A 20,021-nucleotide genomic window follows, 5' to 3' on the forward strand; every position below is an offset into this window, starting at 1 on the left:
TGCACGATATACATAGTATGTCCTAGAGCATTAATATAATGCACCCTATAATATTCATGGGGCTAGTAGATGTACGCATGATATTCATAGTATGTCCTAGAGCATTAATATAATGTACCCTATACTATTCATGGGGCTAGTAGGTGTATGTCCTAGTACAAAAAATAGTTTAGTAAAAATACTAGTTTTGGGGACTAGAGAGGGGGAGCCTAAGCCCCCTTTTTTGATGTCCTGAGGAGTAAGTTCCATCTTCGGGTTACAAAACCGGTGCTTTGATAGTTAAGCTATGCAGGACTATCAGTTGATTAGTTTATTTTCTAGTTTCGCTGTTAGTGGAAGTAGGATAAGTAGTGTAGTGAAATAGGCAGTAGTTGCTAGTTGTCCAATCAGGATAAATGGAGCTTCTACTGGCTGTCCGCCGATTCATGTCAAGATAGTAATATTAACTGCTAGGAATTACAGGACGACTTGAGTGAGCGGTCGGAAATAACTGCTTTGCTGTTTAGCTGTGTGTAGTGTTGGGATAATTAGTAGGATAAAGACAGAGAGTGCTAGGGCCAGGACTCCTCCTAACTTGTTAGGGATAGAGCGTAGGATTGCATAGGCGAAAAGGAAGTATCACTCTGGTATAATGTGGGGTGGGGTTATTAGTGGGTTGGCTGGGGTAAAGTTTTCTGGGTCGCTTAGTATTGTCGGGGTGAAGAGAACTAGTAGTAGTATCGATGTGATTAAAATTGTAACTCCTAGTAGGTCTTTATGTGTGTAGTATGGGTGGAATGGGACTTTGTCTGTATTTGAGTTAAGTCCTGTTGGGTTAGAAGATCCTGTTTCATGAAGGAAGAGTAGGTGAAGTATAACTGCTGCAGCTATGATGAATGGCAGAATGAAGTGGAATGTAAAAAATCATGTAAGTGAGGAGGCCTCACTTCAAGAAGGACCTAGATATTATTTGTGTGCAGTTCTGGAGGCCTCACTTCAAGAAGGACGTAGATAAAATTGAAAGGGTACAGAGGAGAGCGACGAGAATGATCTGGGGCCAAGGGACCAAGCCCTATGAAGATAGGTTGAGGGACTTGGGAATGTTCAGCCTGGAGAAAAGGAGGCTTAGAGGGGACATGATAGCCCTCTTTAAGTATTTGAAAGGTTGTCATTTGGAGGAGGGCAGGATGCTGTTTCCGTTGGCTGCAGAGGAAAGGACACGAAGTAATGGGTTTAAACTACAAGTCCAACGATATAGGCTAGATATCAGGAAAAATTTTTTTACAGTCAGAGCAGTTCAGCAGTGGAATAGGCTGCCTAAGGAGGTGGTGACCTCCCCCTCACTGGCAATCTTCAAGCAAAGGTTGGATACACACTTTTCTTGGATGCTTTAGGATGCTTTGGGATGATCCTGTGTTGAGCAGGGGGTTGGACTAGATGGCCTGTATGGCCCCTTCCAACTCTATGATTCTATTATTCTGAGTAATTAAAAGAGACTTGTTGCTAGTCCCATCTGTCTCCACCCAAGCTTGGAAGTCTGTTGATCTGTTTCTTGACCTCATTGAGTGGGTAATTTAGTTCCAATATGATGTTTTGTAAAAGTTTCTTTTAGAAAACTGTGTTGGTTGTTTCTTTGAAGCTCTAGTATAGTATATGCCAAGAGGTTGTGATTTCTGATTTTTGGTTATCCAGAGTCATGTGACCAATGCCAACTTAAGATGACTTTGTAAATTTTGAACCCCACCCCCACCCTACCCCGGCTTTAGCACTGGGCACTAGTAGTTTTGATTTTCCTGTTTGACTTCTTGAGTATAGGTTTGTGCCCTTAGGAGCATTCATTTTTGTTTCTATCCATGCTGCATTCTGATCCCATTTCTTCCTTTTCTTTCCAAATAAAGCTGGCGTTTCATTTACTTTTTGTGTACTACACTTATAGGAAGTTACCCTGGAGGCTTCAACATCCAGATGTTATGAATAATAAGTTTTGTATAGAAGTTAGTCTTTGGTTTTGTTCCCGGATTCAGTTAGACAGCACAAGTCAAGGGAGGCTAGAATGAACACAGGGACACACAGCCAGGTTCCTTCGTGTGGCTGTTTCTCCCTGTGACCCTGTCCCTGATTTGACTAGATTGTCCCTTAACCTGTATGCATTTGTAATACCTGAGCAAAACAAATTAGACTGCATGATGGTTCTGTCATAGCACTGTCAACTCTGAAATATAAATCCTTATTTTTCTTTGGCAGGAACATCATCTTTTGGAAATGTGACATGACCTATAGTTTTTTATTCTGTCAAAAGAAAAACATTTTGTGTCTGCCTGCCTGTTCCCAGCCTATATCTGTTCTTTACAAGCTATGCTTTGGGCATAGCATATACATCTGTCACTAGTAGCTAAACTCACAAATTTTGATGGAATGATTGGCCAGTAAACCCCCCTCGCCCCCCCCAATAAACCTGCCTTTCTCAAGATGTAAATACCTACACTGGAAAACTGCTGCAGAGTTGTCAAGTGGCAAGAGAGCCATGCCCCATGTCAATAATATCGATTTGCCATTACTGCAGAATTTCTCATGCTATAGGTTAAGAGACTGATTAATACTAGATTTCTTTCTTTCCTAAACTAGGCCTGTTCTCTGGTCAAAGAGCACAACCCAGAGAAAAAGTGGAGTGCTTCATTTCCCTGAATTTAATAGGATTTAGAAGCTTAGCAGCATGCTTCGGTCATCAACGTCAATGCTTCTTAGGTATGCTTAAATTTTGCTGGATTGTGCTGAAAGAGTCCAGAAAATTCATTTTTATCTCAAAGATTTTTTCCCCTTTCTTATCTATTTTTAGTGGTATATTTCCATGTTCCTGTTTAAAACTTCTACTGGAAGATTCATCTGGAGCACTAGATCATATCAGTGACAGTTTCCTTAAATGACATATGGTCCAGTTGAATCTGATTTAGCAGTGTCCTTGTCTAGTCATCTCTGCCTGTCACGGCTATTGACATGAACCAGTATCACCCCTGTGGCCAAGCATGAGGAATGGTGAAGCCAAAACTTTGTAATAACTGACAGATGGCAATAGTGCTTCAAAGTCCTTATGTTCTACTACAGGTGCTGTGCCAGCAAGATAGAACATGAAGAGATGTAGCAGGAATGAGGTAGCATTGTGCAAAGACGGTATGATAAAATAACTGGAACAAGGTGACATGGGACCTTCACTGCAGATGCTATTCTGGTTCTTCAGCAGTTCAGAGAAAAGCAAGTGGCTTTTGTTTCTGTGATGCTCATACCTTTGATAGTTTCAGAGGTTTCATAGTGTGCTTTGAAAAATCTATGTGATGTGGACAAGCCTGCACAAGCAAAGAGAAGGTTATTCTGTACAGCATACTTCTAGCAAAACTACTTCTCTGCTACTGTAACCTTTAGAATACCCTCTGTGCAAAGAAAAGCTGTATCAGGTTCTTACAAAAGATCACAAGGCTAACTGTAAAATGACTTCCACAGACAGCATGAAACCGGAGAATGGATTCTTCTCCTCCTTATCCCCTCTATGCAGCAATGAAGCACATTTCCAGGTAAGAGAATACCTCAAAGCAGAAGACATTTTGCTTCGTAGTGCCCATCAGTGTTAAAATAGGATATTCCATTTCAAGTGTGTCTCCTCTTAAAAGAACACCCTGGCAGTGATCCCCAGGGATGCACCCGCAGCATCTCCATGCACACATGGAGGTTTCACAGGAGTTTGTTTAGAAAGCATTCCAAGTATAGCTCAGAAATGCCAGTTTTTTTAAAACTGTCTAATAAAGCCTTTACTCTTCGAAGGGAAATCTAGGGGAGGCAGGGAGGAGAGAATATTGCAGAGTCAATAGAATAAGTGTTAGGGGAGGGCATGGAGGAGGCTGATGAAGAGTACTCAAATGTGGTCTGTGGAATAAATAAGGCTACAGCTTTATTATATACCCAAGCAGGACATAGAGTGGCATGGGTGGAGCTGCCATCCAGTGGTAAGTGAACTGTCAGGAAGCACCTATCTTAGTAGCCTCCCTATGCAGCCAAGGCCCTCAGTCTGCCTAGAGCATAATTCACCCCTGGCCAGCTGAGATCAATCCCGGGAGGTAGCAGGCACTTAGGTACACTGCAGGTACAAGCCTTTAAGTGGCAATCCTCTGCCACCTGGAAATGCATGCCACCCAGGCTGCTCTGGCTGAGGCAGGACCTTGGCTCCACATCCACACAGCCTCTTATGGAGGGCCCCATGATGGGCATGTTCAGTGTGCAGACAAGAACTGCCCCCCAAACAGCTCCACCCATGCCCAGACCACCAGCTGTGACAAGATTTTAAGACACAAAGCAATATGCAAAGCATGAGGGCACTAATGGCAACTAAGACGCTGAGATGAAGGAAATTAAAGGGCGGGCAGATGGGAAGCTTGGCTGTTGAACCACTGAGAGGAAGAGCCTGAGCATATAGGCCCAGCCTCTTAAATAGGAAGGGCTGAGCGCAGTGCTCCTAGGTCCCCCCATGGTGTGGGGTTGGCCATGCCAGATTTGTGGTGCCCAAGATCAGTTCTGCTCCCATGTAGGGCCTCCCACAGCTGGCTGGCTCTCTATCCTCTCATGCCTCCAGAGCTGCAATCTAGTGGCCAGTGTTAATGGTGAGGCCACACTTGTTTTAAATTCTTGTACTAAATACCTAAATTATGTCTGAGAAGAAACATTAGATGTACACAGGAATGCTGCCCATGCGCTCTATGGTTCTCTCCCCCTTTCCTATGCACCTGTCTTTAAAAGAAGACATTTGCAGCTCCTCTTGAAACCTGTTTGGATTCTCTTTTATCACCAGATAAATCAACACATCAACACAACCTTATATATGAGTACAGGCATCTTTCTTGTTTGCAACAACAAATCCAAACCAGTGTTACATTTCACAACCTATATTCATGTTCTTCATTCTTTGAATAATTTTGAAATGCAAAGCATGCTCTAAACTAGTAGGAGTTGATCTATTACAGCAGTTGATATGTTGTATTCATGGCCACTTGTGAATCTAAGGTCAGTAATCCAGAAGAACACAGCAATGCTGATTAGAACAAAAAATATTTTCTGGGGGACTGGTAACCTACTGAGGGAAGTTAATGGTCCAAACTATGTTTTGAATCATTATATCAGCTAGTTATTAATTCTTAAATGTGGTTATTTGCTGACCATGTGACTGTTGTTTTAAAGCAATCGTAGTTATTTTAGTGGTTTAGTAGTTTTAAAGCAACAGACTTCCTTTGGTTTTTCTTTGGAAGTTTTTAAGCAGAGGCTAGATAGTCATCTGACAGAAATGCTGATTTTTATGGACTTAGGCAGATTGTGAGTGGGTGGGCAGGAAGGGATGTTCCAGTGTTTGTCTCTTGTGGCCCTTCCTTGCATACTCAGGGAATTGCTGAGCGCCACTGTGGAGTCGTAGGTGAATTTCCTCCAAGCCAGGCTGGATTCTAGAGATTTTTGATGGAGGGATAGCTTGGGCACAAAATTGGGATTACTGTGGGTAGACAGGTAGTTGTGAGTTCCTGCATTGTGTAGGGGGTTGGACTAGATACCCTGGAGGTCCCTTCCAACTCTAGGATTCTAAGAAATTAGTGACTGTAATAAAATCTCATATCCACATTTAAGCACTTTATATAGTTGATTCCAATCATTCAACGAAGAAAACTGGCCTACCTGCCACTTTGTTGTTTTAACCATGCATTCTTCTCATTTTGGGCTATTTAAAGAGAAAAGAAAGGGCTACTGATAACAGGTCTGTCACATCTTTAAGATAATCATATCTATGGCCTTTTACATGTTGCCAATAGCAGTGGAAACATAGCTCTTTAGATTTAGTCTAAAAAGGATCACTTGCTGAACACTGTTGCTGGAAGCATGCATTTAATTAGTACTTTTTGTGCGTGGTGGAAGCTCACGCTAACTAGATACTTGAAAAGCACAATAATCTCACCTTTCATTTCCTTCTCCAAAATGCAGCCTTTTTAGATCAACATCAATCACCTTTGCTTCTCCAGGCTAGGTATCATCTGAATTGTAAGGAACTAGACTAGACATTAATATGACTCTACTTGTGAGTATAAAGTGCCATATTGTATGTTAAGGAGAATCTAATTCCTTGCTCCTAAAGATGTCAAGTTGTATAGAGCATCCTGTACCAGTGAACCTAGAAGTAATTCCTATGCAAGACATTTGAAAGAGCCTTGGCAACCATGCTGCATGTCAGCTATAATCTTATTTTAACATTAACAGGCTCTGGCTTTTCACAATGCAGATCTGCATATTCCCTTCCCCATTCTAGTCTTATTTTTTAAAGCTATTTATTTTTACTAATTTATTAGAGAGCCAGTTTGGTGTAGTGGTTAGGAGTGCGGACTTCTAATCTGGCATGCCGGGTTCGATTCTGCGCTCCCCCACATGCAACCAGCTAGGTGACCTTGGGCTCGCCACAGCATTGATAAAACTGTTCTGACCGAGCAGTGATATCAGGGCTCTCTCAGCCTCACCCACCTCACAGGGTGTCTGTTGTGGAGAGAGGAAAGGGAAGGCGACTGTAAGCCGCTTTGAGCCTCCTTCAGGTAGGGAAAAGCGGCATATAAGAACCAACTCTCCTTCTCCTTCTCCTTCTCCTTCTCCTTCTCCTTCTCCTTCTCCTTCTCCTTCTCCTTCTCCTTCTCCTTCTCCTTCTCCTTCTTCTTCTTCTTCTTCATTATTTATACTGGAATGTATATTCCACCATTTCTTCAGAAACTCAGGGTGGATTACAATAATATAAAATATATATAAATTAAAATTTTAATTAATTAATATTAAATTTAATGTTAAGCATTAAACCATTAAACACAGAATTATATATTTAAACTGCTCATAATGTTGCAAAGGGGTATAGAAGGGTAGCTTTATTGTCCATGATTAGAATGCTGGATTGAAATATGAGAGACCCAGTTTCAAACCCACACTTTGCCATGGGACCTTGCTGGGTAGCCTTAGGCCAGTCACACACTCTCAAGAGTCAGCTTGGTGTAGTGGTTAGGAGTGCGGACTTCTGATCTGGCAAACCAAATTTGATTCCCTGCTTCTCCACATGCAGCCAGCTGGATGACCTTGGGCTCACCACGGCACTGATAAAACTGTTCTGACCGGGCAGTGATATCAGGGCTCTCTCAGCCTCACCCACCCCACAGGGTGTCTGTTGTGGGGAGAGGAAAGGGAAGACAAATGTCTTTGAAATTCCTTCAGGTAGTGAAAAGCCACATATAAGAACCAACTCTTCTTCTTCTTCTTCACTGGCAGTCTTCAAGCAAAAGTTGGATATACACTTTTCTTGGATGCTTTAGGAGCAGGGGGTTGGACTAGATGGCCTGTGTGGCCCCTTCCAACTCTATGATTCTATGATTCTTCAGGCAAGAAAAAGGGAGAGACTGTAGGGCAGCCTTTCTTATCTTTTTTACTGTTGAGAAACCCCTGGCTTCAAGAAACCCAGAAGTGGCATAATAGGGCAGAATATGGTTGGGAAACACAACTGTTTATATGCCCACCTGGGGCCCCTCCGCTTCCCACCCACTCCAGGCCCATCATTGACCATTTGGGAGGGGAGGATATTCATGACATGAACAAATATGGTCATATCCCCCAATAAATGTTTAACAATTTAAATATATATGTATATAAAAAATTAACGCCTACTCATTCGGGAAACCCTTCCAGGGCTGTCAAGAAACCCCAGGATTTCATGAAACCCTGGTTGAGTAAGCCTGCTGTAAGGGATTTCAGGGAAAGGAAAGGAATTAGTAGGAGAGGGGGGAGTACTTGTAGCTTTCTCACTTATATTACTAATTTTCCAATGTTCTAGAAAAGTTCATAATTTTTGCAAATAAATTCTATTTGATTTTATGTATGTTGGAATTCATTTTGTTAAGTTGTTTGAAATAAAAAATATTTTTAATAAAGAAAAAACCCTGTTCTAAACAAGATACTGCATATACTGTGTATTTACAGTAAGGTCACTTTGGAAGAGGAATGCATTGCTGATTGGGATTTTGTACACATTCAATGTGTGTTTTCATCATATTGTTTTTTATTTATTACTTGGGTTTCTTACCCACCACTATCGGAAGAACCATCGTGCAGTGGGTTACAACAGTAAAACCCAACATTAAACCTACAATAGCTTGGTGGTGAACTAAAAACCCACCCCTACCTGCTCCACAACTTCCCATGCACCATCTCAGGTGTCCGGGGAGACCTGCTGTTGAATGAAAAGGAGCCCTAGATCATTCTTGCACTGGACTCAACCAAAGACCTGGCGGAAGAGCTCTGTCTTGCAAGCTCTGCAGAACCAAGAAAGTTCCTGCAGGGCCTTCAGCTCATCCAGGAGCTCATTCATCAGGTTGGGGCCCGGACTGAATAGGCCCTGGCCCTGGTTGAGGCCAGGTGTACCTTCTGTGATCTAGGAAGCATTAGCAAATTTGTAAGCACAGAACACAAGGCACTGTGGGGGGCTTAAAGTGACAGGCAGTCCCTCATATATGTGGGTTCCGGAATGTGAAGAGCCTCAAAGGTTAAAACCAAAACCTTGAACTTGATCCAGGCTGTAACTGGTAACCAATGCAGCTGCCTCAGCACTTGCTGGATATGGGCCCTCCGAGGTGTTCCAGTAGGGACCCTAGTAGCTGCATTTTGCACCAGCTGCAATTTCCAGGTCAAGGACAAGGAAAGGCCTACATAGAGCGAGTTACAGAAATCAATCCTGGAGGTGACAGTTGCATGGATCACCATGGCTAGGTGCTCTGGGGACAGGTTGGTCTGTAGTAGTTTTGCCTGGCTAAGATTTAAAAATGCCATGTGGGCTACATTAGTGACCTGCACCTCTATTGAAAAGAAGGTGTCAAGGGTTATGCCCAGGTTCCTGGCAAAGGGCAAGATGTTAAGCTTCACCCCAGCCAGACTGGGCAAGAGCTTCCTAGTCTGCCCCTGCAGGTCTAACTTCACGAGAACAGCTGAACTGCCCCTATCTGACTGGTGCTGTAGGTCATCTGTCAAGGTGAATAATACCATCTCCACCCCATGGCCAGGATGAAAGCCCAACTGGTATGGATTGAGCTCTGATGCTTCTTCCATAGAATTGATATTTATGTGGGATACATGTCATGTGTGAAGCATTCTAACTGCATGACAGATCATGGCCTAAGGATGCAGTCTATGTATTTCTGAAAACAGTGGCAAAATCCTAATGGTTACCAATGATTCTGGACTGTCCATGCAATATTATTACCCTGAAGATATAAATATGATAATCTCTTAACTTCTTAGGAAATTAGACATGATACTTAAAAATAAATCCTTATTTTAAAAGTACCGTATTTGACAATATATAAATATGTCCTTTTCATTGTTTATAGCTACTGTCATTATTAGCTTTTTAATTTTTTAATTTAAGTGCTGGTGTTCCTGATTTGTTTTAATGATTATGTTTTATGCAGTTTTTATAAATGCTTACACTATTTACATGTTATATTCCATTTAGCAAAATAATGTTTAAATTCCACACAGGTGCAGCAGAAGGAAACAGAAAATGGCATGAAAACACTCTTGGAATCAATCTTAGAACCAGAAAATTGGGGCTGTAAAATTCAGTAGCATCCCTAAAATTAGCCAGGTCAACCTCTGAGTTGTTCATACTGTTATTCTTCGTGGGATGAAGTGTGAACACTCCAACAGTAGAGTTCCAATTAGAGAGACTTCTCTAAACAAGCTAGAGTACCAGCTACAGCAGGTGACCTTTTATTACCTTGGTTTTCACTGGCTATATATAGATGATTGCCTTGTAGACAAGGTATTTAATTGCTGCTACATTGATTCATGGAAATAGAAGGGTAAACAGATTAAAGTCTAACATCTAAATATAATACTTGACAGGCAGATGCATACTGCCTGAAATTTATCAGTAGAAACTTTGTGTAGCAGAGTTCTTTAGTCAGCTGTCAAAGAAGAGAGAGATAAGAAATTAATATATTTTTGCAGAATTAGATCCTTGCCACCCCTCCTCACTATCATATACAATGAAGCAGAACACAATAGGAAAGTTCAGACCAATTGTCTAACTAGCCCATCATCTAAGTTGTCATAGTGGCCAGTAAGATGTTTCTCGGAAACCAGCAAGCAAGGCACAATAACTGTTATGCCACAGTTGCTTCAGCTATATGCCTCAAATAAATTACAGGTAAGCAAACAGTATCCCAGCATCTGTGCAAATGGATTGAAAGACAGAATGGCAAGAAAAAGGATATATTGATTAGTCTGCAAAGGTACAAGCAAGAATACCATGATAGACGTTTTAGGAAAACTGTAGGATCAAACTTTCAGTAAATGGGATGTGTCATTCATTGATATTAATTTGGAATGCATGGTATTTAAGAAGTAAATCTTTACTGTCCTATGTTTGCCCAAAAGTATAAAAGCAAAACTAAACCTCAACACAATGAAACTATTAAAACATCTTATTACAGACATCCATAGCCTCAGACAAGAGGGCCCTTTGCTCAATTTGCAACCATAATCCCTACCAGGTTCCTCCTTGGCCTCTGGGCCCATCAGATGCTCCTTGCTCTTGTGCTGCGTCACCGCTCTGTGCCCCAATTGCCCAGTGGCTGGATGGCCACCAGAGATCACCAGACCTTGCTACTTCTCTCAGCTTGCTCCTGTGCCTGAGGCTGATGATGAGGCGGAGAAGGAAGAGGTGCCTCAGCCGAGCACCAGCTAAGAAGCCTTGAACAGGAGGGAGACATGGGGGAGTAATGAACCTCTCAAGCAATGGTGGAGGGGCTGAGACCTAAGTGCCCAGCTGGCTGCTTGCTACCTGATGTATCTGAGTCCTTGAAGGATGAGTACTGAAAGACCTAGCTTCCCTCCTTGTAGATGCTGTCCTCATGCTCTGGCCATGCCTATTTGAGGCTGAGGCACTGAGTGCTTAGTCTGGGTATAATGAGTGAGCCTGCTGCCTAACTCACACGTGTATATCTGGATACTTGTCCCACCTGATCTTCTGCATGGTCCTGATCTGAATTCTTCAGTGACTGCTGCCTATATCAACCCTAGGACCGTCTTATGACTACACTGCCTTGTCGCCTCCCTCTTGATTTTGGACCATGTACCAACTTACCTTCTATCTATTCTGACTGGCAAAAGACTGCCTGGATTATGTGTGTACTAGAAAATAAGCCCGCTGCAGGCAAAATGCAGCGGCCACTAGCAGGGCGCGCGATGAGGGCGTCAGGGCTGTGCGGCGGGGCTTTGAAAGTCCGGGGTCATCCGGGAGGGGTGGGACCTCGCGGCCTACCTGGTGTCCTGGGGGGCGAGTGGCGAGCAAGCTGGAGGGCAGGAGGAAGTAGACGGGCTGTGGCTGGGAAGCTGGCTGGGCACTCAGGCTGTGTCCGGTGGGCGGCGGCGCGGGCGGCGCTTGGGTGGCAGGCATGAGCGGCTGCATGTGGCGGCGCTGGAGGTGGGCAGCTTGGGCCGCGTGGTGGAGTGCGCCGCCGGCGCCGCCGGGTGCCCCGAAGCATCCTCCACCGGCCGCTGCTGGTGGGCGGGTCCGGTGGGCGAGTACTGATGGGCGGCAGCGGGGCGTCCTGCGTATGCGCGGCAGGCGGGAGCAGCCTCAGCCGGCGTCATGGGAGCTGGGCGGCTGGCGCTCCGTGGTGGGTCATGTCAGTGCCGGTGGCGGTCCCGAAGCATCCCCCGCTGGCCGCTGCTGGCTGGCTGGGACGGGGGGCGATGTGTTGGTAGCGGCATCGGTGACCTGCGGCCTTGCAAGGCTTGCAGGTAATGGTGGCGGGCGGCGGGCTGTTTCGGAGCGCAGAGGGGGGCGGATCGGGAGGCGCTTTGCGGGCGGAGAGGATCGCTCACCGAAGCGCGCCAGGCGGCCGGGCTGGAGGGTCCCCGGGGAAGCGAGCCACGCCACGCTTGGCCAGACGGCCGTCCCTGTGGGCTCCAACGCAGCTCGTCTCCCCGCTTGTCTGCGTCCTTTCGCGGTGGCGGTGGCGGCTCCCAGCGGCTTCCTTCGCTGCCCGTCCCGACTGGTGGCGCGGGAGCTCTCCGCCTCGAACCGGCCAGGTGGAGCGGCACACAGCCTGTGAGCCAGCCAGCCCGCCGGCGCCGCACGTGGGCCAAGAGCGCAGCGAGGGAGGAAAGGAGGGAGGCCGCCGCGGTTCCCTTTTGCAGGTGGCGCGGGATGGTGCTGTGGCTCGGCGGGGGTCCCGGGCTCGCTCGGTTGGCAGCCTGACACGGCGAACTGCGTCAAGCCGGCAGGCAGGGAGCCCCCGGCAGCTGCGCTCCGCCGCAAAGGGAGCAAGTGCACCGGCAAAGGGAGCAAGTGCAGTTGCTGGGGCTGGGAATCGGAGGGACCAATCGGCAGGCGCTGCACGCCTGCCAATTGGTCCCTCCGATTGTCTGTCCAGAGGAAGGGTCCAATCCAGACCCTTCCTCATCACGGACACATCCCGCCCTAGAACCCCTTAGCCTTTTATTTAGTCCGTGGCGCCCGCGGCGCCACGGGCGGTCTAAAGATTCCATCTCCTGGCTGAAACTGTGTAACATTCCTGCACTGTGCTGTTGGCCTCCAGCCAGGACTGATAACACCACAGCCAGGAACTCCACCAGTTCCAAGGCCAGCACAAGGCCAAGCCCAGACAGCATCTCCAGGCCTCCCCAGGAAAATAGCCTTCAGTTCCAGCCCAGCCGGGACAGGCCATCACAGAGTGCTTTTAAGATTTTCTTGAGAGCCATACTTCTCCTTACTCTTGCTGGCTCTTTCTGAGCTGGCTCCCAGCCAGTTTCTGAAGCTTTCAGCTTATGATTTCCAACTATCTCCCCTGGTTTCTGTGTGCTTCCTCAGGTGGAGGTAGGCGTGCAACCTTGTTTATGACCAGCACTTCCTCCCAGCTGGTGCTGCCCTTCTGCTCTCTTTTCAGTGCTCCTCCTCCTCTCTTCTGACTTGTGATTGTCTTTTAACAAAGTGGGCAGCTGGGGGGTGATCCCTCCCTTTCCAGCCATGTCCTGGAACTTACCTCAGCTCAGGGTTGGGCTGCCATCTCTGATCCCCACACACACCTAAAATCACCAGAATCTAGCCTGGTCTGGAGGAAATTCACCTACCATCCCACAGCAGCAATTAGCATTTCCCTGGGTATGCAATGAAGGGCCACAAGAGACAAATAATGTCTCATCCCTTCCTGTCCACACACTCACAATCTGCCTATGTTCATAAAATCAGCATTTCTGTCAGATGACTATCCTCTGCTTGAAAATTTCCAAAGAAGGAGAACTCACCACCTCCTCAGGAAGCCTTTTCCACTGAGGAACCACTCTAACTATAACGAACTTCTTCCGGATGTTTAGCCGAAAATTCATTTGAATTAATTTCAACCCATTGGTTCTGGTCTGACCTACTAGGGCAGCAGAAAACAACTCTGCTCCATCTTCTATATGACAGCCCTTCACACATTTGAAGATGGTTATCATATCACCTCTTAGTTGTCTTCTCTCCAGGCTAAACAGACAAAGCTCCTTCAACCTTTCCTTATACTTCTTGGTCTCCAAACCTCTAACCATCTTTGTAGCCTTCCTCTGGACATGCTCCAGTTTCTCTACATCTTTCTTCATTTGTGGTGCCCAAAACTGAACAAAGTACTCCAAGTAAGGTCTAGCCAGAGCGGAGTAAAGTGGTAATATCATCTCACATGATCTGGCACTTTACTTTTTTTAATACAGTCCAAAATCCCATTTGCCTTTTTACCTACCAAGTCACACTGCTGACTCATGTTCTACTAGGACCCCCCATATCCTTTTCACATGTACTACTGCCAAGACAAGTCTCACCCATCCTATACTAATGCATTTGATTTTTCCTATCTAAATGTAGAACTTTACATTTTTCACTATTAAAATTCATTTTATTCCTTTTAGCCCAGTTTTCTAGCCTGTCACGATCATCCTGTATCCTGATTCTGTCTTCTGCTGTGTTTGCTACCTTTCCCAGTATAGTATCATCTGCAAATTTAATAAGCACCCCTTTTATACCTTCATCCAAATCATTTATGATTATGTTGAATAACACAGGGCCCAGGACAGATCCCTTAGGCACTCCACTTGTCACTTCTCTCCAAGAAGATGATGAACTGTTTACAAGCAACCTTTGGGTGCGATCTGTCAACTAGTTCTTGATCCACCTAACAGTAATAGGATACATAACACATTTTACCAACCTACCAATAATAATATCATAGAATCATAGAATCATAGAATCATAGAGTTGGAAGGGGCCATACAGGCCATCTAGTCCAACCCCTTGCTTAACACAGGATTAGCCCTATCATGCAATACCTTATCAAAAGCTTTACTGAAATCAAGATAAACAACGATCACAGCATTCCCCAGATCTAGCAAGTGAGTAACTTTCTCAAAAAAGAGATAAGGTTAGTCTGACATGACTTGTTCCTGAGAAAGCCATGCAGACTCTTAGTAATTGTAGTCATCCACTCTAGCTGTTCAAGGACCAACTGTTTTGATGATTTGTTCTAAAATTTTGCCAGCTATAGATGTCAAGCTGACGAGTCAGTAGTTACCTGGACCCTGCTTTCCTTCCTTCTTGAAGATGGGGACAACATTTGCCCACCTCCAATCTTCTGGCACCTCACCTGTTCTTCAAGAATTGTCAAAAATAATGGACAGAGGCTCAGAAATTACAAGTTCTTTTAGTACCCTTGGATACAATTAATCAGGTCCAGAAGATTTGGTTTCATTTAAAGAAACTTAGGTGTTTATGGACTATACAGTGATCCTAGGCCACAACTCTCATCCCTCATCGCATGAAATGATTTTGCCATATCTTGATTATAAATGAGAAGACTATCTCTATGACAACCAATAGTAGTTCACCAGTGTTCAAGATGTAATTGTGATTTTTTAAAAGCAAAAAATGGTACAAATACATTACTGAAGGCCATACACATGGAATTAAGATTGGCCTGAGGATGGTATTAGGGGCATCTTGACATATTTCCTGCATACATATTAGAATGCTAACTCCACTCTAAGTCTTTTGCACATTTCAGATTGCACACAGAGTCCTGTATATGTGGGCTGCCCATTTACTTCTACAAAGAAGGCCATTTCATGATTGCAACAGGTGGAATGTAAGAATTGATTTACTGGATTAATCCAAGGTCCATTTATACCAGCCCTTCTAGGCTGGGGCAGCCTAGGAGCAGCTGATTAGATACCTCTTCGATCTGACAACTAATATGTGAAGATGACAGCCATTGGTTTGACAGCCAAGAGGGTTTGATCTCAGTGCCTAACACGCAGAGTTATACTGCTTCTGAACATGGTATTTCCAGTGACCTGTCATTGCCAATTACCACTCATACACATGTTCTTTTTGTTTGATATGAATGATGGAACCTTTGCACACAATCAATTTTTTGGAGCAGGGAATTTGCTTTTAAGTGTTTGGTATAACAATGGTTGAGAAGCCAAATCTATAAATCCTTAAATTCCATAAGGGAAAGAAGGAATAAATAATTCCTAAAGTATAAAACTTTTACAAAATGATGTTTTGTATGACACCAGAGAAATTGAATAAAATATACCACAATAGTTGGAAATATGAGCAGCAACCAGGAACATAGTTTCAGACCAGAGCCGTAAAGAATGGGCAGTATAAAAATCCAAACAAACAAACAAACAAACAAATATGTGGTATAGTAGAGCTTGGAAATTTTGAACACAAATACATATTTTCATGCAAATGATTTAAAAGACTAATACAGAACTGAGATCAGAAGCATTCCTGTTGGACATAATTGATATGATCTGAAAATTCATCATGGTATCTTCTTTAGAAACATTGTAAAGTCTGGAAGACTTCAATATGCTTAGAATTGGAAAACTACAAATTTGTCTACAATAGGAGACTGGATTGTTAAACTATTAGAACCCCAAACAGCCTAACTTAACAGCTATGGTTAGAGAAAAAAAACAACTTCATTTATGATGCAATGGAAATCTTTAATTGATTTCTTACAGAAAAAAGAATGAAAGGATTGGATGACCTGTGGTTCTGAAAGATTAAAGAATGTAAATGTAGCCGTGAATATGATAAAAGATATGTATGATATAATAAGAATGGAATGTACAGTTTATGGTTAATGTTTGACAATATGGGAGATGGAGAAGTTAAAAAATAATAACATTAATATTAATACTATTAATAAGTGTGCAATCTTATAAAGCAACTAGGGACAAATCCCATTGCATTCAGGAACTCAATGGGTGCTAGATTGGGGGTTGGTGGAAGAACTCTGCAAATGTCCTCTCCCTCCCCACAGGACCTGGAAAGGCTGCAGGGTGGAGGCCCCAAGGCAGGAAACTCACCGGCTGGGGCAGCTCTCATGAAGTAGGGACTCTGCAGACTCTGAGCCTCAGAAAGAAGTGGAAGGAGGAGGGGTGATCAGGTGTGGGGGTCGGAAGGCAACTGGATGGCCACTGGACAGACAGGCAAGCTGGTTGGAGGAGGAGGCTCTCACGGGCAGGACAGCCACCAAGTGGGTATCAAGCATTGTGTGGTACTTAAGCCATGAGACCAGCTCCTCCTCCTAGGCCTTACCAGAAATATTAAGTGGAACTAGTAAGTGATATAAATAGAAATAGTAAGTGATATAAGATATCTGTTCTTTGTTCCTTATTCTGTAATTTGTTTTTGTTTTCTGCAATCTGTACTAAAATCATAAAAATCTATTAATACACACATAAAATTAATTCCTAAAATATAAGTTGGTCAGAAAAAAATGACCATCTACATACAAAATTACATTGTATTTTACATTGAAATAAAACTGAAAATTAGTAACACAGTGATAGTGGACAGTACACCAATGGGGTTGATTGCTTTGTCTGCCAGCACTGGGTCACTGCTGAAGAGTGATTACACACTGTGATATTCATATTAGTAGTCCCCTACAAATTTGGATATTGCATGACCATTTTGGTATTGAACTACACAAAGCAAAATATTACCAGAGACTAAGATATTTTCTATAATTTCATCTCCCAAAAGAATACACTTAGGGAAGATTCAGTTATTAACAATATTGAGAATATCACTGATGAAGACATCAAAAATGGACCATACCTAGGAATCTGTTTTGAAATTGTTTTGAACATTGTTTTCACTGGAATAAATCACTTTGCCATCACCAGCTTGAAATTCTTTTCTTCTGCTTAGCACTGAGTCAAGGACAGAACAGGTAGATTCTGAAAGCAGGCAGGACTTTATTCAGAATGAAGGGGCCTTCAGGCAGCAAGAACCCAAGGGGTCCACTTGACTGACACAAGCATTGGTTTATTATGCTTTTCAGTGAATCATATCACATTGAATCTGTGCAGACTCATGATATAAGTTTTACGTTAGATATGTTGTTACCCAATTGATTTTGTAGAAATTAAGGGCATTTCTGCACATTAGTAAAAATAGTGTCATGCCCGTGGAATGACAAAGTGCAACATTATATTGCATGCCCCCTGCCCTCCTCATCTTTTTGCTCTCTCACCTTGGTCTGCCTTCTTTTTGCATGCCTTATCCTCCTCACCTGTTGCTGGAAGAGGTGAAAGAGAGCACCGTGCCTTAAAGGCGTTGCACTTCCACCAGTCAATCAGTTCAGGCAACAGATCTCCTTTCTCCATATTCTGGCAGAATTTAAATGTCCCGCGATGCCTGTTCATTTCTTTTAAAAATCATACTTCTCCATTACAATGCCTATGCATATAATCATAGATGCATAATGCTTTTGAACACCACCCCTTATGGGATCACGAGTAGGCTTGTGCACGAAGGGCCTGATTCGGCAAAATTCAATAAAATTCCCATTACAATCTATGGCACCACTGACTTTCATGGGCACTAAAGCTGAGGCAGCTGAGTCCTTTTATAAATTATAAATTTGTAAATTAATATCATTCCTGATTTTGCGGGGGAGAGAAAACTTTCAAGAGCCATGCTTTGTTGAATGAAATATTCTTTTATTACTAGCATTGCCTACACACGTGTCTGCCTATTTGTTGCTCCAGGAAGTCTGCCATTTTTTAAAAAGTAATTCCCCTCCCTGGGAACAAGGGAGAGGGAAGTGGGAGCAAGGACATTGCAGATTTTAGCACATTTGGGCCTCCATACCTTTTTTCTGCTGGTTGCCTGCTGGTTGCTCTCTGTAAGCTAGTACTTTTTAGGGTGGTGAATCTACTTTTTGGGACTCCCAGATAAGCACTTTTGTAGTGTACAGTCAGCATGCTAGATGCTGGATGTGGGCAACATCATGTGAAGGGGTCAGAATATAGTGAAGGGGTCAGAAGGGGTCAGGTAAGCATTAAGCTACATGTATGGCATGCGGAAATGCCCTAACTCTTCCCATTGACTTGCAGGAGGGCATTTTGGGCTCAAGAAAGACACGCACACATTTAAGTTGGCTTAAACAAGGCCACAGCTTTATTAATACTCCACAGGAGTGTTGGCATGGCATGGGAGAGGGAGCCTAACTTGCAGTCAGAAGACCACAAGAACCCAGACCCCAGCAGCACCCTGGAGCCCTTCCAGATCCTCACTAGGAACACATGTCTCCTTGCTGCTGGGATTCTACCCACGGGAAGAGGCAGCGGCACCCTGGGGCCCACCCGGTTCCCCCACCAGGAACGCGGGTCCCCTTGCAGCTGGATTCCCACCATAGGGAAGTGTCCACCTGGGGTGCCAACAGGAAGCGCACACTTCCCTCGGCCCCACCCCAGGCCACCCAGCACTGTAAGCCCTGGGGTGCCAAGGAGAGGTGCCCACCTCCTTCTTGGTCCCACCCCAGGCTACCTGGCCCTGCGAGCCCCAAGCCTCCCCAGCTGGGTTGGCCCTGCTCGCAGACCTGCCACCTCGTAGGGAGGTCCCCAACCTGGGGAGTCTGATGCGCAGACCAAACTCCCCCCAAACAGGCTCCATCCCATGCCAAAACCGCCAGCTGTGACAAAATGCAATATATAGACATCATCCAGTGGCCATATAGACATAAGCTTAACCACCAACAAAACAGGGTGGGTGGGAGGGAAGCTGCTCGGGCGTCAAGCCTGGCGCCAAGAGGCAGGGCTCCTCCACGTGGTGCCTTATAAAGCACCCCGAGCCCCCGCCCAGGCGCCAACGGTGCGGTTGCGCTGTTCTTGTGCAGTGCCCGCCTTTTCTGCCACCATAGGACCTCCCCCCAGCGTGCCTTTCCGCCGCCCGCTCCTCCGCCACGTCAATGGCGGCTATAGGTAAGTCTTTGCCGCTCTTTATTAGCCATAATTCTTAGCCTGGCAATGGAGACTTTCCAGTTCCCCTTTTCTCATCTGTCTTAGCTTTCTAACTGTCTTCCCTGTACCACATCCTCTTTCCACTGCCAGTTACTGGAATTGTCTTGCTTCACTGCTGACAGTACACAATAATATACAGGCAAATGTTTTTAGCCTTTGAGATCAAGACTATGGCATTAGCCTAGGTAGCTTTAGTTATCTTGAAATAGCAAGGGCTTTAGCCTTGTTAGAATATGGCCTTAGCTTGTCCTTCAGTAGGCAAAACTGTAGCTTTGTGGGTTCTAAAGAATGACATATAATTGATATTTTTGAGCAGATATTCCATTCAGTTAAGAGAAATTGTGGCAAACTTTATTACAAAATCAGTACTATACGTACAATCTGTATGAGAGTACATGTCTATTTTAAAACCTATTCACAAAAAAATTGAATCCAGTATTATGAGAATGACAATTTATGTTTTACTGACCACTGCATTACTTCTTTCAGCTATTACAATTTTTCTTCAGTAACACAGCCTACAAACTCCATCCCTACTGCACAGGTAACCCAGAACAAAATCTTACACAGAAGTGAAATGCATCTCTCCCCCCACTTAATGTGTCATTCAGTTAATTTGTTTCTTTCACCACACTGCG

The 20,021-nt window shown here is 44.3% G+C and overlaps 1 pseudogene; it reads right to left on the reverse strand.

The window, feature by feature from the left end:
* Positions 1-297: 297 nt before the first annotated feature.
* On the reverse strand, positions 298-11,479 carry LOC143824194 (cytochrome b-like; annotated as a pseudogene).
* Positions 11,480-20,021: the final 8,542 nt, after the last annotated feature.

The sequence above is a fragment of the Paroedura picta genome, chromosome 1, assembly GCF_049243985.1.
Source record: "Paroedura picta isolate Pp20150507F chromosome 1, Ppicta_v3.0, whole genome shotgun sequence".
In the NCBI taxonomy this organism is placed as follows: domain Eukaryota; kingdom Metazoa; phylum Chordata; class Lepidosauria; order Squamata; family Gekkonidae; genus Paroedura; species Paroedura picta.